The following is a 25,292-nucleotide window of genomic DNA, read 5'->3' as shown; positions in this document are numbered from 1 at the left end:
TCAAAAACTTAAATACTTACCTCAGTAAGTAAAAGCAGAAATGGAATCCAAGCTAAATGGCCTTGTCCACATCCAGTAAAGATATGTATGTCCACTTGAGCCATACAGTATGACATTGTGTGTAAGATGCTGCAACAAAAAAGCATGTTGGTTTTTATGCAAAAAGTAAGGTTGTTTTTCAAAATTTAACATGTGTGTTTGAGGTAACATTGCAAAAGACATCTAAAAACATTACTATGTTTGTTTGAACAAAGCTATAAGGTAACACTTTATGTATTCCAATGTGTTTTTATGGTGGAGTATGTGTGAGCTACAATAAAATTAAAGTGTTTGCTTTCACAATTAAGTAACCAGACACATTTGCCACAAACAGGCATATGTATATATGTAAGCTATGAGTGATGATGTTGCTAGGCAGAATAGTTGTAAGCAACAGTGAATGACATATGTTCCATGTGTAGTGATTTGTTTACATTTATGAAACATATGGATAGCTAACGGAGATTTGTTTAACATTTCAGCTTCGAGTCCTGGGAACAGCATCCCTCCGCAACAACAGCAACACAGTGACATGGAGGAGACAAACATCTTAGAAATGCAGCCATTAATGCAAGGAATGAGCCCCCCAGCACCTGTGAGTACACCACCACAGCAAAGCACACCACCACCACAACACAGCCCAACAACATCAGGAACACAAGGCCCTGATCAGGTGTTTTGGTCTATTTGGGCTAGACAGCAGGCCACTAATGAAGATTGTCTGCGTAAGCAGACACAAATGTTTGCAAGCCTACCATCTCACCTCAGAAGGATATCAAGAAATCTGAGTAGACAAAATGAACAAACAACCAGAATAGGCAATACCATGGAACTCATGCGTACAGACATTACACAGGTCATGGGCAACTTACAGAGCATAATGGAAGAACAGCACAGACAACAGCAAAGTTATATGAGCATTTTTCAAAACAATCAAAAGATTAATGAAAGTTTATTCCGAATAGTAGACAATCAAAATGCTGCTACACGTGAACTCAATGCCACCCTCACTAACCTGAATGAAACACTCAGATGCATGCACCAACAGCAAACAAGCAGCAGTTCTGGTACGACTACTCCAAATATCACGCCAGGTTCATCACCACCAAGACGCTCCACCAGAGCACGACAACATGACAGTGCTAAAGGCAAAGGGCAGGACAAGCAGCCACCCAAAAAAACGTGAAAAAATAACAAGTTAGACATTTGTGATAAAGTAACTCAAAATAGTTAGTAAGTGTATTTTTTGGCAAAAATATAGAACACTTAGCTCCTTGACACTTTTTACAACATCATTAATTATAAGTGGTACAAACAAACAAAAATGTACGCACATTTATTCTTTACCATTTTTTTTAGGTATTGGAGGAGGGAAATGTTGATGGAGCCACACATACATGTTAGCAGAAAGTAAACTGACACTTGATTTTTTTTCTAATCATTACTCTTTCTAGATTCCAATCATTCTCTTTTCCTGCAGACAATCCAAATTACAATGTTATTGATACATATTTTAGCTTTCTTCTCTATACAACATTACAAGAATAACACAATTGAGTTGCGAAAAAAGCTTGTAATATGTTGGTTTTGTTTTGTTGTAAAAACATTGACAAAATGAATGTCAGTATTATTGGGACATGTTTGTGTGTGTTAAAAATTAGTAATAATGTTTTTACACATGATGCTGAAACAAACAAATATGTACTTTTACTACAAAAATCAAAGAATGTGTTTAATAATGTATATGTGTGGCAAACTGTGTATTTACTTACACATCATCAAGTTTACAGCATCAAACATTAGGAAATAAATTATTCCTGATTACAGTAAGTTTGTGTCTTAAATATGATGGTGCATCACACATAGGGACACATGTATTCCTCAAGGCTCACATATTATATGCTGAGGAGTGTTTTTTGGGAACACAGGTTCTCAAACTCGGCCCTCAGAAACACACACAGTGCATGTTTTGCAGGTCTCCTCACAGAATCACAAGTGACATAATTAGCTCCACATGTGAACCTTTTAACATATGTGTGTGAGAAATTCACTGCAAGTTTACGATCACTTCTCCAGACTTAATGGATGCCACTCATAATCTGTTGTTTTGAGTTTAAAAATACACACAAGACACATGCAACATTTGTTTTTCATAAAGCGAGGGTATGTTTGTATGTGTCAAGGAGACAGACACATTCTGAGTAATGGTTTTGGTAAAAAAAAAAAACATCTATTTATGATTACACAACAAATGAAATAAGCAAACCAAACTTACCTCAGAAATAGCGATTGATGATCTCTTGCCTAACCTGCCTCCCTACATCTGTACTCCAAGTATCACCAGATGTCTCTAATTCCTCTGCTTGCTGGCTGCTTTCTTCCTCCTCCTCCTCCTCCTCCTCAACATGTGGCAGATTTTGTTGCAAACACATGTTATGAAGAAAGCAGCAGCAGAACACAATTTGAGTCACCTTGGAGGGACTATACAACAAAAGGCCACCAGACTTATCCAGACACCGAAACCTAGATTTCAGCACATCAAAACATCTTTCTATCACATTCCGCGTGGACTTATGTGCATGATTGTAATTGTGTTCAGCAGGGGTATCAGGTCGGGACAATGGAGTTAGTAGCCAAGAGAAACAGCCATATCCTCCATCACCTAAAAGACAGATATAGTAAGGTGATTCATGTTAAGATACAGCAACACATAAGTAACACACTGTGGAGCAGATGTATTAACCTGTAGAAGGCATAAGGAAGTGAAAAACCAGTGATATGTGCAAGGTAATAAAGGCAGCAGACAATCTGTTCCTAAATGTTCATTTACATATTGGAGCTGATTGGCTGGTGCCTTTATCACCTTGCACATATCACTGGTTTCTCACTTCCTTATGCCTTCTACAGGTTAATACATCATCACCTGTCTTTGGACAAAGTATACGCAGGCCTACACATATCAAATTACATACCCAGCAGCCATCCATCTGGAATTTGTCCGTCCTCAAACTTATCAAAGAGGGATGACTGACTGAGGATGAAGAAGTCATGGCAGCCCCCAGGGTAACCAGCAACAACACTCATTATTTTGAGATTTGCATCACAAACCACCTGCACATTTGTGGAGTGTTCGAAATGGGGGTTTGTATATATGTGCTGCCTGCCCCTAGGTGGTCTCAGCTGAATGTGTGTGCAATCTATGGCTCCAAGCACATTGGGCATGCCAACCAGCTCATAGAAATCTACCCTGACGGCATGCCACTGAGACTCCTGGGTAGGGAAGCAGATTGAGGCCTCGATGTGGGGCTGCAAAACAGCCAACACCGGTGTGTGTATATTTTAAAGAACAATAAACATGAGATTTTAGGACAGAACTGGCCACCGAGAAATTAAAACAAACACAAAACAGAAGAGGTAGTTAGGTATACATCACCTTGGTTAAGATTCTGGAAAATGAGGGCTGTGAGATTCCTATGACATCCCCAGACACAGCCTGAAAGCTGCCAGTAGCCATAACGTGCAACACAGCCAGGAGTTTGTGCAGGCCTGAGACAGAGCGAGAGCGTGCTGTCTCAGGGTCTAGGCCCAGTTTGACAAGGTCATACAGACGGAAAATGTTGTTACGATTTAGACGGAACATCTGTATGACCTTATCATCGGACAATGCGTTCAAGTTTAAACGCCCCCTAAAAAAACGAGGCCTGCGCAGCCTCCGCGGAACCTGTACAACCTGCTGACCATGTTCAGTTTCTTGGCCCTGGTTACTTACAGGCTGATGTCTGAGTCTGAGGAATCCCACAGCACACAAAAGATCACTGGCCCACAGTCCTGCTGCCATTTCTGAGTGTAGGTGTATTAAAATGGGCCTAACATCCTTTTATAGGCATCCTAATTCAGGTGTGAGTGATTTTTTATTTGCAACACATGTAAACACGACTGAAAAAAGCAGGTCTATTTTTTTGCCGCTTTTTTTAACGAATCGCAAAAAATACGACCGCATTTGAACACTCAGAGACTAACACCCAAATACGTATGAATAGTAAATTCCCGTATTCTATGTAATAACAGCCGCGTTTGACCGATGGTCTATTCATTCGTATTTGTGAACGTTGTCATTCAAACCATTACGAATAGTCCAAACACTGCCGAGATTGGTGCTTAGTGAATTCCCGGATTGGGACTTAGAAAAAAAAAACACAAATCGGACAAACTCGATTTTTTAGTAAATACTGGCCCAGGTATGTGGAGATGGAGCATGGACCATCTGCTGGAATACTGATATCTCCGGTTCTGGGCATGGTAGAGACAAACGGTCGTCCTTATTGTGTTATTCATGTTATGAGGGATTTCCAATAGTTCTCCGTCTGTATTTTACATGCAAAAAATAAAAAATATTTTCAATGTGTAGTAAAATCTACACAGAGCAAATATCACAACTTTATAGGATATTATCATAGAAGTCCTTCACAAGGTGAAAACGGAATAAAAATATGGGACCACCCACGGTGTAAGAGGGGCAAAGAAATTGATGCTCACTCTCAAACTTACATCATACAATATTTTCCATGCATATAAAGGTATCTTTACTTTCTACGCTCCAGGGAACAAATTCACATTTTTTTCTTTCCACAAGCTGGTTACAGACACCAAAGCTTACATGTATGCTTACTTGGAGTATGTGGTGTATGGTCCCATAGCAGTTTCTTTCTCCTCCCCAAGTAGATTGTGACACTAAAAAAAAAAACCTATTACTAGTAGGTGTTGTAATTAAAACAACTAAAAGTGAAGAGCCAATGGGCCCAAAGTTCTCACCTTTCCGCTGGGTTAACACTAGGGGGTATATTCAATTAGAGTCGAAAACTGCCGTCTGTCGGAAAGACGGCAGTTTTCGACTTTTTATTCGACAAGTCGTGGAATTCGACTTGTCGAATAGTATGTGAATTGGCGGTATAGCTGCCGATTCACGTACTTTTGAGTGAAACGGGGCCAAATTTGACAGGATTTGGCCCCGTTTCCGACCATCTCAGTCCGACATAAAAAAATGTCGGACTGAGATGTGGGACACAGAGGAGGAGAGCACAGCGCTACAGCAGGATGTCTCACAGCCGCGCCGCTCACGGCAGCGACCACCCGGCTTCAGCAAGTGAGGGCACACTTGCTGGAGCTGGGTGGACACTGCCGTGAGGTCTGGCGGCTGTGAGACCACCTCCTGCAGCGCTACTGTAGCGCTGCTCTCCTCCGTCTGCCTGCAGCTGTCCCCGCGGCTCCCACCCCCCACCTCTCCTCCTCTGGGTCCATCATCTTAATTCGTCTTTTTAAAAGTCGAATTGAGATGAGATTGAATAGGGGTTGTCGGATCCATTACGACAAATGCATGTCGGAAATTAATCCGACCCTAATTGAATATACCCCTAGTATGGAGTTTTTAAAAGGTGAACAGCAGTGGATTGGTGTGCAGAGTCATGTGACAGCTGCAGAGCCTGTGGTTGGGGAATCCATGGTCAGCTGGTTGCAAGTGTTTTAGAGGGAGCTCTGAAGTGGAGCAAGTATGCCCAAATGGAGTGGAGGGAGAGCAGAGTTCTGTAGGAATCTGGAACTGGAACCAGCATGCCATGCTTGCATCGCTGTGCAGTGTCTGGCGATATGTATTTACAATTCTCTGGTATCTGCTGCAACACCCAATTTTATACGCAAAAGCAGACCCATTGGTTTCCATGAGAGCTTCTAAATTTTACCAAGCTCTGGAATGTGAAGCATTTGGGGGCTTGACCCCTATTTATTTATTTATTTATTTTTATTAACAGTTTCTTATATAGCGCAGCATATTCCGTAGCACTTTACAATTAGAACAACAGTAATAGAACAAAACTGGGTAAAAATAGACAGATATAGAGGTAGGAAGGCCCTGCTCGCAAGCTTACAATCTATAGGGAGACCCCTCTGGGTAAGGCCATCTTCAGATGGCGTTAGCCATTATAACCTATAATATGAACGCTAACGTGACGATATCCAAGCACCCATTTCCAGAGAGGGATCTGAAGACTCTACTCCACAAAAAAGTGGAATATTGTAGCCTATCAAAAGATGGTGTTACTGTAGCGTTCTTATCGGATTCGAAGCCTAATGAATTCAGTAGTTTCGCAATCTCTTAAGAGTGCTATTTGCTATGCTGATCAAAAATACTTTAGAGGGACTGCAGTTTATATAACAGATTAGTACATTTGTGGTATACTTAAAAATGCTAAAATCCCAAGAAAGCTGCTGTTTTATGAGGGTGTTCTGCAAAATAACTTTAAAATTGCATTGCCACCTTATCCACTACTTTCTTCAGTTTAAGTCCACATTATAAAGCATATGCAAAATTTAATGGTGAGTATAATACAATATAACTAATATCTTAAAATTATAAAAATTCAAATAAAAGCATATATGGAAGCCTCACTGCTCCAAATCCTTTTTTTTTTCCCTTACCACTCCTATCTCACCCATAAACCCTCAGGAGCCTGGCCTTTTGAGCCTTTCCTCCTCTTTTTTTATGCTCTCAGCATAACTGTGTCAGCTTGTATACACTTGTAACCAGTGGTGGTTCCAGATGTGGGGCTTCAGCACAGTCCCCGCTACTGCTTGTAACTATGTGCGTGAGTCTAAGGTGGATGCAGTTGAGAGAAAGAATGTTAGAAGCAATAATCTGTTAAATTACTTCAAGGGATGTGATCATGCACGTCAATAGCTATATTCCTGAATCAACAAATTAGTATGGTCCCCATACCCAGTAGCGGCTCTTGCCACGGTCAAGCAGGCTTTTTGCCCGGGGCGCCGCTATACTGAGGGCGCCGCCGTCGCAAGAGCCGCTTCTATTCCACCCTCCCTCTCCGCTCCCCGTGTGCGCCCGCTGCAGCCGGCGTCGCTGACTGGCGCTAGAGGTCAAAATTGACCCCTAGTGTCAGTGCGGCACTGGTATGGGAGAGACGTCATGACGTCTCTCCCATAGAGAGGAGCCGGCGCCCGGAGACAGCAGCAGCGGCAGCGGTCCGGAAGCAGGAGCGAGGCTGGTAAGTATTGTTTTTTTTTTTTTTAGGGTTTCAAAGCGGCGCTACTACAGGGGGCACATACTGGGGGCACAGCTAAAGGGGGCACTACTACTGGGGGCACTGCTACTGGGGGGTGTGCCACAGGAAACTTTCGCCCTGGGCGCCACAAGGTCTAGAACCGGCCCTGCCCATACCTCCCATCTTTTCAATGCACAGAGATGGGTAGGGGGCATGGTCTTGGGTGGGAGTGGCGTGGCTTGTGAAGCAGACACGTTTTCAGTCATTGTCGGGCCTTCCCAGTGTTCCCCGAGTAGCTGGGCAGCCCGCTGCTCACCTCCCTGCACTGAATAGAAGCCATGTGCATGAGTACTGCAGAGCAGCGGGTGATCAAAGGCTCCCCCAATTGATCCCCCCAAACCCTCCCCCCCCACCCCCTTCCGTGGCTGGGACAGTGGCATAGGCGTGCGCACGGGGGGTGCCTGGTGCGCACAGGCACCCCCTAATGTTCGGCACCCCCCACACGCCATGCCTGCTGCAGCACTGAGCACAGTGATGATTGCCCCAGCCTGATGGTTTGTTATCAGATGCCGCTGGCCCGCTCAAGAGCGCAGTATGTGCTGTGCTGTGTATGCTTTACGAGCCGGTGGCGAGGGGGAGGAAGAGAGAGGAGGAGGACGACTGACTCCGCCGCGTGATGTGACAATGCACACCACGCGCCCAGCCGGCCCGGCAAAGCAGCTCACACTGCGGGAGGGAGAGCACCGAAGCGTACACATAGTTGCGGCGCTGCTGCCGGACCTCCTCTTCCTCCCTGTGGAAAAAAGCTACCGCTGCCCGTTTTTCATCGGCCTGCCACTTACAAATATGGCTGCACTGATCCTGGAGGAGGGCTGCTGCGCATGCTTAGCCGCAGCAGCCCTCCTCCCATGTGCCTTTGCGGAGTCACTTTACTCCGGCTAGTCTGCCAGCCAGCCCCCCACCCCCGTCCGCCCGCCCACGCCATCCTCATACCCACCTACCACAAAGCATCAAGAAGTGTAGGACAGAGGCATATTGATATCTTAAAAAGTAAGTTTGTGTGTTTGTATAGTTTGTATAGATTATATATATATATATATATATATACATACACACATATATAATATATATATATGTTTAATGTAAATTGTAGTGGTCAGTCTGGCACTCAACCTACATAAGCAGTCACATGTATATATATGTTGCCATGGTGTGACCAAGTATTTCCGTTAACGCGGACCCGCGGCTGCAGGTGCCACACATCGGGAACAGGTGAGTCCAGTTTGTGTGGGCGTAATTGGTTTCTGTCTGGTACATATAGAGGGGCTCTGGCGACAGTGGAGCATGCTCATGACAAAGGTGCAGCAGATGCAGATGTTGCTAGCTTTTGGCCCTACCTATAATTATATATATATATTGAAGTACACAACTGTCTGTTGTCTCATTCGTCTGAGTGCCGCCTCCATGCTTGCTATATATATATATATATATATATATATATATATATATAAAACTCCTCCAAAATGTAGGCGGCACGCAGAGACTCATAGAACACTGGTTTAGTGCAAAAAGCCCCGCAAGGCGTGCTATTTATTTTGTGATGTTTCGGGGTAACAATCTCCTTCCTCAGACAAATAGCACGCTCTGCGGGGCTAAATACCTAGGAGAAAGGCACCTGAGCCAGCTATACGTAAGACCGGAGAGGCGGGGGTTTTGTTTCTCTCTCTCTCTCTCTCTCTCTCTCTCTCTCTCTCTCTCTCTTTATATACAGTATATATATATACTTTCATGTGGTAGCGGCACACTTGATTAAAACAGGACACAGTCTCCTAGAACGGTCAACGTTTCAATGATACAATCATTTTCGTCCTGATGTTGACCATCACCTTATGGGACGCTGTGTATATAATAAAGTATAGAGTATATATAAATATATATGTATATAAAAATTTCCCATGTGGGGGCAATGTGACATTTTTCCTGTGTGGCGGCAATGTGACATTTTTCCTGTGTGGCGGCAATGTGACATTTTTTCCATGTGACGGCAATGTGTTTGAATTTCTTTCTGGGTGGCGGCAATGTGTTTGACACGCAACTCTGTCTCCTTGATTGGGTATGCTGTGCATTCTCTGAGTGCCATCCAACTGCTTATATTGTTTATATTATCCAAAGGAGTGGCATCAGAGCATTTCATAGTTATTGGTGGGAGTGCCAAACCTCAAAGGATTATGCCACATACTGTGTGGCATAATGTGAATTTGGCTCATACTGTGTGGCATAACGTGAATTTCGGCTCATACTGTGTGGCGTAACGTGAATTTTGGCTCATACAGTGTGGCGTAATGTGAATTTGGCTCATACAGTGTGGCGTAATGTGAATTTGGCTCATACTGTGTGGCATAACGTTAATTGCGGCTCATACTGTGTGGTGTAACGTCTATAAGGGGCACTACTGTCAGTAGCTGGTGAGCATGGTGACGTGTGACAAATGATGGTGCCCTGCGGAGGAGGGGTCTGATGACAAAGAAAGAGGTCAATGTGGCTCTGATGGCACATGTGTAAATTTTAAACTTTACTTGTTGTGTTATATTAAAACTCAAATGTTCGGCCTCCAAAATCTCCCATTTTTTTGCAGTGTGGCCCATTCAAAATCAGTGTGTAGGTCCTGGGGGGCAAGGGGTGGGGTGTATGTGTGGTGGGGGAGGGGAATGCATATGCACCTAGGTCCACTACTCTCTAGTTCTGCCACTGGGTCAGGGATAGGTTGGGTAAGTGTAAGCAGAGATAGGGTGCAGCGGCAGCTAGGACTCAGGGTAATGCCGTAGCGGACAGTCAGTACCGGCCGGTGGTCACACCATTATGTTTCTTTTTATTTCTCTGGGGTGTATTATATCTACTTTATTATTAGGACCTAGGGAGAAATTATATTAAGCCATGTGATTTTACTGAGAGAGTGTAAAATAGTGCTAGACACTGCCAAAAGACAGTGATAGACACGCCCAAAATGCGGTGCTAGACATGTCCCTAAGGCAGTGCACCCCCTAATAAAATTAGCTGCGCACGCCTATGGACAGTGGAATAGTGTCCAAATAGTAGGACTGTCCCGCTGGAGGAATTGGGCACTTGGAAGATGTGATGGTCCCTACTCAATACTAATGTAACCTATTACAGGGTAAACAAGGATGTGTCTTCTCAAAAATTTTCGCCTGACGTGCATTTACCGTCTCTATTTCATGACGATCACGTGTTATTGCAGTATGTTTTATTATTGTTTATTTGTTGATCACTATTTTAAAGGATATCAAATAAAAGTTATATTTTATACAATTGCATGTATTCATGTTGGAATAAGATTGCCCCAGTAAGAATTTTTTTGCCCTTGCTTTTGCCTCTGCAAAATGTGCCCATTGCTCAGACATGCAAAGTGACGTCACTGGGCTTGCTCAGTCCATTGCACAGATGTTATGCACCCAATATATAAGGGGTCATTCCGAAATGATCGTAGCTGTGCTAAATTTAGCACAGCTACGATCATTCACACTGACATGCGGGGGGACGCCCAGAATGTCAGTGCCGTTCCCCCCCTCCCCCCCGCCCGCAGAAGTGCAAAGGCATCGCACAGCGGCGATGCCTTTACACTTCAAGAGTAGCTCCCGACCAGCGCAGCTTTAGCGTGCTGGCCAGGAGCTACTCATCACTCCCCGGCCCGCAGCGGCTGCATGTGACATCACGCAGCCGCTGTGACCCGCCCCGTTAGGTCCAGCCACGCCTGTGCTGACCAGGCCGCGCCCACGAAACGACGGCCAAACTATGCCGGTTGCCCCCCCCCCCCCGCCCAGCGACCGCCTCTGCCTATCGATCAGGCAGAGGCGATCGAGGCGGCCTGACGGCCTTCGGCGCTGGCGCATGCGCAGTTCTGACCCGATCGCACCACTGCGATAAACTGCAGCGTGCGATTGGGTCAGAGTGACCCCCTTTGTCTGATGCGGCAGATCACTGGTATAGCAACGGGGCTGTTCATAGTTTGAGTCATCTGCTGGTTTGTGCCTATATAATACTGCCATATCAACATCTGCACATACATCATTTCCAACAGTAGCCTTGTTACCATGTCTGCCCTGGGTATGGGACTCAGGGTCGACACACATTAGGTCGACACCTGTTGGTCAATAGTGAGTAGGTCGACACAGGAAATGGGTCGACATGGCCATTATGTCGACATGAACAATGTTGACGTGGAAAAAGGTTTTTATGTTTTTTTGGTGTAGTTTTCTTCATAAAGTGACGGGGAACCCCACTTAGTGCACCGTGTCCCCTCGCTTCGGTCCGCTACCGCTGCGCTCGGCACAGGTAACCATTCCCAATTGTAGTCCATGTGGATCTTAAAGTATAAAAAAGTTCAAAATATGAAAAAAAGTGAAAAACTCACGTCAACCTCTTCTCATGTCGACCTTGTTCATGTCGACCTAATGGGCGCATCGACCTATTTCATGCGTCAGCCTAATGTGTGACAACCAATAGGTGTCGACCTAATGTGTGTCGACCTAGACACTGTCGACCTAGAGTCCGGATACCGTCTGCCCTGTCTGTATCACTGATCTGTAAACCACAGATACAGTCTGTGTTGCCTTATAAATAAATACTAATAATAATATACTGTAGAGAAAGCTTCTGTATTGTACAAACGGCGACGGGCAGCGCTGCAACAGTGGCGCTTCAAACTTGGCGCCGTTTTGGCAGCCAATCTGAAGCGCCGACGGCAGGACTTCAAATCCGCCACCATCCGCCAATCACGGGCGAACGTGGCGAGCCAATCGGCGCTCACTGCATCTGACGTCACACACCCTCGTGTGTGACGTCAGACGCCGCCGAGAGCAGGAGAAGATGGGAGGCCGCGCTGAAGAGCGGCGAAGAGCCGGGCGGTGTTGAAGAGGAGAGGACGCCGCGGGAAGAGCTCCGGTGGTCGCGGAAGAGGCTAGAAGATGCCGGGCTCCTGAGAGAAGATGTCCTGCGGTGGCTGGACGCTGAGAAGAGGCGGCGGCGGCGCTGGCCGGGACGGGCCCACGGCAGAAGAGCGCGGCTGTAGACCCGGAGAGGCCACCAGGGGAGGAATGCAGAAGAGCTAACGAAGCTCCCCCCTGGTTCCTCTCCCACCATAACAGGTAGGCCCTCGGTGAGGGCACCGGTTAACCCCTTCCTCCATAGACACCACGGATTGGGCATTAGGCCCGTGGGCACAGTCAGGCCACAGGCCTGTGGCGCTGCAGGCGGGCACTAGGACCGTGGGTAATAGCAGGCATTAGGCCTGAGCTACATTAGATGGCATTAGGCCCTAGTTCATTTGCGGTCACTAGGGATATAAGGTGACCCTGGGCATTAGGCCCAGGTCACTTCACGGGCCCAAAGTTAGGCGGGCGCTAGGCCCGGGAGCAAAGTCAGGCCTCTGGCCTGTGTTCAGTAAGGGGGCAGTAGACCCAAGTAAGTGTACAGGAGGTGGGTAGGCTGTACGGCACCCACTCCCCAGAGAGCAGGTAGGGATTTAAAGGGACAGCACCGTTTAACCTTGTACTGTGATATGGAGATGTGTGTTGTTTCCGTGCAGGGCCAAGTTTGCTGATAGTTTGTGTCTAGTTTGTTGCACCACACACACAGAGCTAGTTTGAGGGCTCTGCCGTTATAGTTAGTGTAGTGGTGTTACCAGGGCCGGCCCGAGCTAAAAAATTTTGGTAAGCGAATTTAGAACTTAGCGCCCCTTGATGGGATCAAATTTTAAAAGAGGTGTGGTCTCACAAGGAAGGGGCGTGGCCACACAATAGTACCCCCAGGGGTACAGGGAGATTGTTGATGACAGGGAGAAAGTGCGTGACTGGGTGGCAGAGGTGATGGAGATAGTGGGTGACTGAGGAGGCTGGGGTCACAGGGAGATAGTGGGTGGCAGGGAAGGCTGGGGTGACAGGGAGCAGTGATTGCGCTGAGCCCAAAAAAAAGTGGGTCCTGGGGACCCCTCACTTTTAAAAATTGGAGTCCTACCTGTCCTTTTCTGGGTCCCATCGGAATGAAGGTTCTTATTAATCTTATTAATGATTCAAATATAAAAATAGAAACTTGATTTGGACACTACAAAAGTGTTGCAAGGGGAGTGACAATGCTGCTGGGCTGTGTAACATGCAGGACACCCTGCACCAGAGCTGTAACTAGACATTTTAGTGCCCTTTGGCAGAAAGTGAATTGGTGCTCCACACCCCAGAGTGCAAACAATAGATAGGGTACGCCGAAGGCGCGCTGCAAAAATTGGGGGCGTGGCTTTGTGGGAAAGGGGCATGGCCACATAATAGTGTCGCTTATACACATTGCACCAAGTAGAACCTCCTATACACACTGCGCCAGGTGCAGCACGTAATACACAATGCGCCAGGTGCAGCACATTATACACAATGCGCCAGGTGCAGCACATTATACACAATGCACCAGGTGCAGCACGTTATACACAATGCACCAGGTAGAGCACGTTATACACAATGCGCCAGGTAGAGCACGTTATACACAATGCGCCAGGTAGAGCACGTTATACACAATGCGCCAGGTAGAGCACGTTATACACAATGCGCCAGGTAGAGCACGTTATACACAATGCGCCAGGTGCAGCACGTTATACACAATGCCCCAGGTGCAGCACGTTATACACAATGCGCCAGGTGCAGCACGTTATACACAATGCGGCCAAGAGGAGGCGGGGTTATAGAGGAGGCGGCTCTATGCATTCTGGGAATAGTCAAAGCTTTTGAGCCTGTCGGTGCCTCGGATCAAGATCCTACTCTACACCCCAATGTCTATCCTTGTGGAGCCCAGTGTACCTCGCAGAAAGAGATTTAACAAAGGTAAGTTCTTACCATAAATCTCGTTATTTATACACTTCAAATTCCCATACAGGGTTCAGCGATCCCCACTAACTTCAATTAGGTATTATTATCACTTTACAGTAGTATTCTGCCTAAGCTAATTGCAGACACAAGGGCCCTCATTCCGAGTTGTTCGCTCGCTAGCTGCTTTTAGCAGCTTTGCACACGCTAAGCCGCCGCCTACTGGGAGTGAATCTTAGCTTAGCAAAATTGCGAACGAAAGATACGCAATATTGCGAAAAGATTTTTCTGTGCAGTTTCTGAGTAGCTTGAGACTTACTCTTCCACTGTGATCAGTTCAGTGCTTGTCGTTCCTGGTTTGACGTCACAAACACACCCAGCGTTCGCCCAGACACTCCCCCGTTTCTCCAGCCACTCCCGCGTTTTTCCCAGAAACGGCAGCGTTTTTTCACACACTCCCATAAAACGCCCAGTTTCCGCCCAGAAACACCCACTTCCTGTCAATCACATTACGATCACCAGAACGAAGAAAAAACCTCGTAATGCCGTGAGTAAAATACCAAACTTCTTAGAAAATTTAATTGGCGCAGTCGCAGTGCGAACATTGCGCATGCGCAATTAGCGGAAAATCGCTGCAATGCAAAGAAAATTACAGAGCGAACAACTCGGAATGAGGGCCAATATTAGGTAATTTCATTGTTTCTATTTTGAGTCTATTCCTATTACTGCTGGTCCCCCATCAAGTTATACCTAAAATTATTTCTGAAAACAGCCAATTATTTTCCTATACCTATGTACAGAATAGAGAATACATTGAGAAGACAGTGTTTATTTATGCTCTTGGCAAAATATATGCATTACAGAAATGGAATGAAGAATAATTGTGAAATATAGCAGTGGTCATCTTTAATTTGATATATAGGTGAGAAAAGATTTTCTAACAAAATGGAAAAATACATCACGTTATGAATTATTCATTTGTCTAACAGATAGAGCTGCAAATGGAAAAATAACATCAAGTTCATGTCCTGTAGCCTGTTCTGCATTTCATTTATTGTGGTGCAGATTCAGGGACAGTTATTACTATGTGAAAAATGAAATATATCATTTCACGTCATTCACCTGGCATGAAACCCCAAGGCTTTGTTCAAACAAGCAAAATGCATTTAGGGGGTTATTCAGAGATGAATACAGATGGCTGCATATGCAGCCAGATCTTTGTTCATCTCTGCACATGCTGGGGGCCGCACAGCACAGGACAAGGATCAGGAGGCCACCTCCTGATACGTCTGCAATCTAATTGTGGATGCATCGGAACTAAGGGTGACCCCTGGAAGCTTGGCCATTTTTTTCCGGAGCGGCTGCGTGACATCACACCAAAAATGATCTCAGCCCGCCCCCGTTCACCACACCCCTCCAACATCGCCCCGCAAATGCCTGCCGCAGTGTTTTAGTCTTCCTACCCTCTCTCCCTGTTTGACGGATGTGGATGTGGGTAGTTTCTTAGGAGGTGTGTCTTTTGCAATTGCTAGAGGGCAGGTGCACATAGTCACAGTTGGTGCTGAGTTGGTGTAAATCAGTCACATATGCAGCAAGTGTGGAGTTTCATTACAATTTGGTAGCTATAATAAATGTTCTCTTTTATGCTTGTTTAGAATAACCCCTCCCTTATATGCACCTGAGATGTATTATGGTGTGTTATGGTGGGATGCGGTTAATATACTGCCTGTCGGGATCCCGGCATTCAGGATCCCGACACCGGAATCCCGACAGGTGTTGAAATGCCGGAGGTCAGAATCCCAACCTCAGCCCAATATTCCCACTCGGGAGGTGGGTGCACGCCACCACCCGAGTGGGAATATAACACTGGGCCCGAAGCATAGCGAGCCTACCAGGGCACTCGCTGCCTCGCTGTTGGGATTCCAAAAGACGGGTACCATTGTCGGGATTCTGACAGCTGGCATTCCGTCCATCAGGAAATCATACTGAATCCGTCATGTATGGGACCAGCATTTGGGTGGTATGCTGGTCCTTGTAGTACCATTTGGAGGATCTAGGGGTGACTCCAGGTGAGTTGGCTCTCAATATAAATATATTTTTGTGTGTGCTGTTATCATGTAACATAAAAATAAGCAATTATATGACCCAGAGTGGGTGCTATTATCATGTAGCATTAGGGACTGCCAATACCAGAGAAGCCTTGGCAGCTTAATCATATCTTTGCAAATACATTCAACCAAGATCTCTGAATTTCTATTATTATTTAGTATTCAAATCTTATTGTTGATACTTGTTTAGCGTGCTGGAAGAAAATTTTCTCTTTTTTCTTGTTCATAATCATACAGTATGTTACCTACAGTAGTTGAAATGAAAAACCTTAAAAATATGCAGATAGTAACAGAATGACATCACCTACTGTATCTAACATCGTGACTTTCAGTGATACATATCTGGATTTATCTAGAATGACGTCATTACTGCACATTTTTCCAGAATTCACATCCTGAAAGGTTACATTGCTAAAGTCACAATGCACCGGCATCACTCCGGCTTTCGGTATCGCGGCAGGCGGAATACTGATGCCAGAGTCCTGACACTGCATCCTGTCATGGATTGAAATACCGGTGTCAGGATCCTGAATGCCAAATTTCCGATGGAGCTCTGCTGGGAATCCACAATAGTAAGCCAAGGTGGGGGGGTGCTTAGCTTTTGGCTGTGGGAAAGGGGGGGGGGGGTTAGGCTGCTGGGAGGTTGGGGTTAAGTTGCAGGTAGGGAGGGCTAGGGTTAGGCACCCCAGGGTAGGGTTAGGGTGCAGGAGAGAGAGGCTTAGATTTAAGCTGCAGGGAGGGGGGATTAGTGTTAGGCAACACCAGGAATGGTTAGGTTTAGGATGCCGGGGGAGGGGGGGTTAGGGTGAGGCTGCGGGAAAGGAGGGTTATGGATAGTAAGATTAGGGGTTAGGGGTAGTTTACTTACCAAATAGGTGTCAGCATTCTAAGCGCCAGGATCCTGATACCATCCCAGCTAGACTATTGCAATGTTTGACCACTACCTGACATTAAGTACCTGTACCTTGTCAGAGGTATTGCCATTTAGCATATTTGAATCATCAGCACACTACTGCAATTCAACATCACTGGTGGATTTACCTAGAACTTCTCAGTATCACACTCCTCAGGAGCAATTCCTGGTCGGTACTGGCATTCCTCCCTGACTGGCATTCATAGTATATCACCAGATAGCTGTTCATTGTCTACCTTTTTAATGCATCTGTTTTTTTGTAATAAAAGCTATGGTAATATTCCACCTTGTTAAATGCCTATTAGATAACAAATGCTCCAATCTTTGCACTTATTATTATATTTGCAGAGGACATAAAAAAAAGATGACGCCATCTTGTCTTGTGTCAGGTTGCAAACAACACTACGACACCCCCAAAACAAAACCACTCGCCCTGTTGGTAATGCAGGCATTAGCATATGAAGGGTGAACTAGCTGTGGATTGATGTTAACAAGCCTTCACGGTTAACATTGCTCTTGGACCACATGTATAAATGCCATAAAAATTATTTTCAGAATGTCATTTTACAAATAGAATCTAAATAATAAAAATCAGGACAGAGCGTCTGTGTGGGATGTAAGTATACTGTACAAATGATCTCTCCTTGTTTTGCACTGGAGTCAGTGTTACAGCTCAGCCATTTGATGTCTGTCAGACTGGAGACATACTGTAGGAGACTTTTAGCTTTTCCACCATGAAGTCCCGCTAATAACATCGTCATGCACTTTCAGCAGTACAGACCTCGGTGATGGTCATTCCAAGATTACTATAATAGAGAAAATGGGAGCTTATCTTCAATTCATTGAACAGCTGGAAAAGGCTTTTAATCTGTGTGAGCCTTCATAATGTTAGCATAGTACCTTTTAACTAACCTCCAGGATATATGTTCCCCAGGTGCATGCAAAGAATAGATGTAACACTGTTATGTATTTAGCCACTAAATTTCCTTCTACTTGTTTCCCAGATGAAGGTGTAAGAGTATCAGGAGAAACAACAGGACAAGCCAAACACAATGTGCAGCACTAAACCCCCTGGGCTCATCCTGTACCCATTCTAGATTGCCACTGAGGGCCTGGCTAGGAGGTGGAGACAGATAGTTACAACTGTGTATTCATACACAGCGGCACTGTGAACAAAATGCTAACGCCATAGCGGCTAAATTTGGACAGAGACGGCTACTGGTGTCATCTCTAATCCAATGCTTGTGTACAAACACCAGCGGTGCAAGTGGGTGGGTACGCATGGGTACCATGAACCCTTAAGAATTTAGCCATGGGTACGCCATACCCACCGCAGCCGGGCCGCCGCTCCTTCCCTCCCTCCGCTGCTGCTCACCACGCCACTGCTGCTTGAGGGGAGGAGAGCACAGCGTGTGCCTCTCCTGCCCCTCAGTGTCTACCTTCAATTCAGTGCTGGCCCGTGAGCCAATCAAAGCTCGCGGACTGGCAGCCGAGGCTCCTGATTGGCTGCCGGATCGCGAGCTTTGATTGGTTCACGGATCAGCGCCTAATTGAAGGTAGACACCCGCACCGCCGCCGGAGACTGACCCTAACACACAGGACAGCAGCAACGCGGTAAGCAGCAGGGGAAGGGGGGGGGCACTGTGAGGACATGTGTACCTGGCACTGGGGGCATATCTGGCACTGCGGGACACGTGTATCTGGCACTGGGGCATATCTGGCACTGGGGGCATCTCTGTATCTGGCACTGGGGGCATATCTGGCACTGTGGGAGCATTTCTGTATCTGGCACTGTGGGGGCATTTCTGTATCTGGCACTGGGGGCATTTCTGTATCTGGCACTGGGGGCATATCTGGCACTGTGGGGACATGTGTATCTGGCACTGGGGGCATTTCTGTATCTGGCACTGGGGGCATATATGTATCTGGCACTGGGGGGCATATATGTCACAGTGGGGGCATTTGTGTATCTGGCACTGTGAGGCAATGTGTATCTGGCACTCTGGGGGCATTTGTGTATCTGGCACTGTGGGGCAATGTGTATCTGGCACTGTGGGGTCATTGGTGTATCTGGCACTGTGGGGCAATGTGTATCTGGCACTGTGGGGCAATGTGTATCTGGCACTGTGGGGTCATTGGTGTATCTGACACTGTGAGGCAATGTGTATCTGGCACTGTGGGGCAATGTGTATCTGGCACTGTGAGGCAATGTATATCTGACACTCTGGGGGCATTTGTGTATCTGGCACTGTGGGGCAATGTGTATCTGGCACTGTGGGGCAATGTGTATCTGGCACTGTGAGGCAATGTATATCTGACACTCTGGGGGCATTTGTGTATCTGGCACTGTGGGGCAATGTGTATCTGGCACTGTGGGGCAATGTATATCTGGCACTGTGGGGCAACATGTATCTGGCACTATTGGGGTCATATGTATATCTGCCCCCCCATATGTGTATCACGCCCCCATTTTCATTGGCCATGCCCCATGTGGCATTTGGCCACACCCATTTTTTTTGGGGCGCACGCACACAGTACCTGTAAGACATTTTTTTCTACTTACACTACTGACAAAGACGCACCATCGGCACCATCAGATGCACATTGGTCACAGCATTGAAGTTTGGAGCAACCCGATGCTTGTTCAGAATGTCTGTTGCAACAAAGCTACCAGGCCAACTACAACTGAGAATGAACTCGCTGGCTGCTTCACACCCACAAAATACTCACAACACGCCTGCATTTCTCTAGCTACCCCCTCGTTACCTCCCATAAATGTACCCTGACTGTTAATCACTCTGCATCCTAATTCTCATGCAACCGCCATTGGTAATAAAACTTGCTGCTTGCGCAAGTGTAGTATATTTAATTTCGTACTCATGCACATATTGTGCCATGCTGTTAGTGATATTAAACCGCAGTATTTGATTACTATTTCTGACTCATATACGTATTGTGCCACACTGAAGGTGTTACATTTTTTGTACAAATTCTGTGTGCTGTACCCACTTCATTGTGGTCATATATAGTGCATTTTTTTTATACAGCTACTGTCACCAGCTACAATGAGCCAAAGGGAGTAAGGCCAGATGCTTGGAAATGGAGGAACAAACCATAACATTAGTGAGACATGGCTGAGGTCAGGACGCCGCAGACCATCCAATGGTGGACCATCATCTGGAAGAGAAAGAGCTGGTGCATCATCAGGAAGAATGACACCATCATCGGGAAGAGTAAGAGCTGGTCCATTATCAGGAAGAGGAAGAGCTGGCCCATCATCAGGAAGAATGGCACCATCATCAGAAAGAGAAAGAGCTGGACCATCATCAGAAAGAGAAAGAGCTGGACCATCATCAGAAAGAAATGAGCCCAGTGCTAGTAAAAATCGGGCAGCTGCACTTAGGGCAGAACTCCTGAGGCTGGAGGACATCTGAATCTGAAGGACACCAAACAAAAGCAGAGGTCTCAATCTAAACATCAAAAGTATATATCAGTGAGATTGTTCTTTTTTCTTCTTCTTTGTTTTAAGATCAATAAATGTTTTTTTATATATATATATATATATATATATATATATACACATATCCTGCAGACAGCTGGACGGCACTCAAAGAGTCTTACAGCAAATAAATAAAACAGCTCAGAGGCTAAGTTTATTGTCAACGTTTCAACGGCTCTCTTTTATCAAGACATCTCTGAAACGTTGACGATAACCTTAGCCTCTGAGCTGTTTTATTTACTCACTGTAACCTTCTTTGAGTGCCGTCAAGCTGTCTGCAGGATACATTCTTCACCGGTTGAGCACCAGAGCAAGCTGCATCATTGCAATATATATATATATATATATATATATATATAAATAATCTGTCCAAATGGCCGGCACCCTCCTTCACATAAACCATCAGCCGCGGTGCATATAGAAAGATAGCTACCAAAATCCAGAAGATAGCACTCGTCGGACTTCTTATAATTAAACTCATTGACACAGACTTCAATGTGCAAGCTTTCGGGCTTTATTGCCCTTCGTCAGGCAGTGTACAATCACAAGAATAAAACAGTGCTCACCTTAAATACTCACTTCCACAGACCTTAAGAACGCTGGGCGCCCGCGGATCCCGCATGACCTCCCTACGTCACACCTCTTGTTGCCGCGGCAACCCATTGTCCGTATCTAATAACCAAGCACCAAGACACAATGAATATATATACAAAAAACTAACTATTTTATATATAACGTATATAATATCACTATAGAGAAGATAAATGGAATAGATATAACTCATTATTGATCACAATTAAAATATTCCTAAATTTTCAAATATACATCATTATAGTATTACATTTCAGTAATAGATCAAAACACAATAGATACAGAACACAATTCCAAATCTGAGAGACCCATAATTAGCCAACAACCTATAGAAATATGTTGAGATTCAAATGATCATTTAAACCTCTGGGCTTAACTGTATCCAAAAGGTGGATCCATTTGGACTCCAACTGGAGTAATGATTTGTGTCTATCTCCTCTACTCCTACTCTCCGGAACATGATCTATGATGGTATGTCTAAAGTTGGTTAAACTGTGTTTACATTCAGCAAAATGGCGAACTAATGGTTGCTCAGACACTTTTCCATTAAGGGCAGCCCTAATCGACATGCGATGCATCGCCATCCGTTCTTTAAAAGGACGGATGGTCTTGCCTATATAGCATGGTCCGCAAGGACATTTAACCATATTCACCACAAAAGAACTGCTACAAGATAACACATGTCGAATATTAAACTTTTTTCCTGTGTGTGGATGGTAGAAATACCGAGTCACGGTCATGTGCTGGCATGTCGTACAGCCAGTGCACTTATAACAGCCTGGACTTTTCTTCTGAATTCTCCTATCTGATTCCATAAAATCAGATATATCCGAATGTACAACCCAATCATGGATATTCCTGCCTCTTTTGAAACAGGGCATGATCTTAGTATGTTTAAAGCACTTTAAACCTTTATCATCGCGAAGAATGGGCCATAATGCTTTAGTATTTGTGTTAATATCTTGGTGAGCTGTATTAAAATTTTGGACCAAGCATAGTTTATCCTTATTCTTATTTACAGCAGAATGGGTCAGAGCTGTATCTCTAGAGATCTTATTAAGTTTGTCACGTGCTTTAGCTAAAGTATAGTCCGAGTATCCCCTTTCTTTAAACCTTTTAAACATTTTGTCCAAACTGGACTCTAATTTATGATTATCACTGGTAATGCGTTTTACCCTCAGAAATTATGAATATGGTAAGCTTGATTTCATTGCAGGAGGGTGATAGCTATCAGACCGGAGGAGAGTGTTGCGGTCCGTTGGTTTAGAGAACACACTAGTGGAAATGACATTATCAATCACATCTATCTGTACATACAACAATGATACAGATTCCAGGCTCATTTGGTACGTAAATTTGATAGGGCAGTCAAGTCTAGATATATTCTCAATCAGGGTTATAAAGGCATCTCGACGACCATACCAAAATAGCAGGACCTTGTCTATATATCTTTTATAAAAATATATATTGTCCCTGACGTCCCTATTAAAAAATAATTCTTGTTCAATATCAAACATGAACGTATTTGCATAAGCCGGTGCCATGGGAGAACCCATGGCACACCCGCTTATTTGCAAATAATATTCATTATTGAAATAAAAATAATTCCGGGTGAGTACCATATTCAGCAGAAGCAACAGAAAGAATTGGATCTCAGGACCTTTATACAAAGCATTGCACGTCAAACGTTTCCCAGTAGCCGCAACACCTCCTTTATGAGGAATGCTAGTATATAAACACGTTATATCATTATCAGGTTGCTTCCCTAATTTACCAAGTTCTAAAAGTAAATCATTTGTGTCTTGAAAATAGGAATCTCTAGCCTTAACACAGCCTTAAAAATCAAGACACTCTGATATTTTACTATATAATGAATCTCTAGGATATTATTGGCCGTCCAGGGGGATCCACAAGACGTTTATGGATTTTTGGCAAAGTGTACATCAGTGGTACCTTGGGAAAGTCAGTTTTCAGGAAATTGCAAGTGTCAACAGAAATCAATCCATCTTGCCTTATCCAGAATCTGATCTAACTCTGATTTATATAAATCAGTAGGATCTTGAGCCAATTTCAAATATACTTCTTTTACAGACAATTGTGACATAATTTCATGACAATATTCTTGAACATTTTGTACCACAATACCCCCTCCTTTGTCTTCTGGCCTTACAACTATATCTTTATATCCATTTAGATCTTTAATGGCTTTCCTTTCAACTGTTGACAAATTATTCCTATACTGTTTGGGGTGTGTTTGGGCATCTAGTGCTCTCATGAACCCCAAAATAGAATGATTGTGTGTATAGGGTTCAAATGTAGACTTCTTTTTAAATTGGGAAGGAGCAGACAAAGGATTAGTAGTATCAACATTAGCCTCTCTATTGCTAAACAATTCTTTCAGCTTCACCCGGCAGTTAAGATACTGTACATCTACCTTCCACTTAAGACTATTGAAAGTATTAGTAGGAACAAAACTTAAGCCTTTAGATAATTCAGCTTAAGTGAGAGTTCTATTAGACAAATAGAAGACCAAGTTTAAGTGCTCCGTGGTCTCCCTCTTCATGATCTTCCAGCGGCCTTTCCTGCCTCTCCGTGTGTGTTTCTTGTTCCACCCCGCCCTGTGCGGGTGTTTACCCCTAAAGGGGGCTTCTCACTATTGTTGAATTCATCACCAAAAGAAGATTGGAAATCACTGGATAAACCTTTGTCCTGGTCAAATCGTGCGCTTCGATTATAGTGTCCTCTCTCTCTGGTATTAGAATTAGATGAACCGGCAAGCTAACGATAGACCCGAAATTCCAGGTAGTCTTTATTGACTTTATCCAATTTCTTCTTTTTAAAGGCTACTAATTCTCTTTTATAAATGGCCACTTGATGGTTAATTTTATCCAACCAGTTTTGTGAAGAATCCTGAGTCAGAGTAGGCTTATGTAATGATTCAAAATCCGCAATTTTTTGTCTGATCACACCCAATTCACGACCTGCTTCCTCTGTGACAAGGGTCATCAGATCGAAGGAACATTTATTTAGCGCAGCAATCCAACAATTATAAAATTCTTTGTTAAATCTCCCAATAGTAGGTGAGTTTTTAACCCAAAACCCGTGAGGAATTTTCTTCTCGCGAATGTGTTCTGATAGTGTAATACCATGCAATAGAAAGTCTGTCTATTTTTCCTTTAGACGTATCAGTGATCAATAATGAGTTATATCTATTCCATTTATCTTCTCTATGGTGATATTATATATGTAATGCATAAATTAGTTTGTTTGTATATATATTCATTGTGTCTTGGTGCTTGGTCAATAGATATGGACAACGGGTTGCCGCAGCAAGGGAGGGAGGTCATGCAGGAGCTTGACTCCGGAAGTCCTTCTGGCGCTGCCGCCGGGACCCGCTGCTGCCCGGCATTCTTGAGGTCTGTGGAAGTGAGTATTTAAGGTGAGCACTGTTTTATTCTTGTGATTGTACACTGCCTGACGAAGGGCAGTAAAACCTGAAATTTTGCACATTGAAGTCTGTGTCTATGAGTTTCATTATAAGAAGCCCGACGAGTGCTATCTTCTGGATTTGGTATATTATATATATATATATATATATATATATAGACAATGGAAAGGTTCGGCACTCAGTTGGGTATATGGTAGTACTTGCTGCGGTGCCCTCTGCGATCTATGGCAAGATCCAATAGGGTAAAGAAGGAATCAGCAGCACTCTGCAGACGGAGTATCAGGATAAAAAGTCTTTAATACGGTCCTACGCCGTTTCGGGGACTAGGCCCCGTCTTCAGGGACAAATCATACACAAATGGAATCGTACAAACACACAATATATACCCTCCCAAATAGACACTCATTGCGGGGATTCAACTCACCTGTCCAGGCGCCGATGGTGAGGTCACGTCCAGCTGCGAGGTGTCCCAGTCGCAGGGTACTGACGTACATTTGCTGCGTCGAGCGGGGAACCAATCACGGGAATGAAGCTCCCGTTACTAAGCAACCCCTAACCAACGACGTCTTCAATTACGCTTCCCGCCGCGATGTACACTGCTCACAGGGCTTTGACTTCCGTCGGAAACGCCGGGCAGGGAGCCAATCACCATGCAGTATGTCACTGTTGCTGGGCAACCCCTATAACATAAACAACAACAACATTAAGAAATACATAACAAAAACGTAAAAAAGAAAAGAAAAAAAGAACCCAGCAAACTAGACATACATAACTAGCTAAAAACA

Source organism: Pseudophryne corroboree, chromosome 4 (genome assembly GCF_028390025.1).
Source record: "Pseudophryne corroboree isolate aPseCor3 chromosome 4, aPseCor3.hap2, whole genome shotgun sequence".
Classification (NCBI taxonomy): domain Eukaryota; kingdom Metazoa; phylum Chordata; class Amphibia; order Anura; family Myobatrachidae; genus Pseudophryne; species Pseudophryne corroboree.
The sequence above is the reverse complement of the archived record's forward strand: the minus strand, read 5'-3'. Positions refer to the sequence as shown.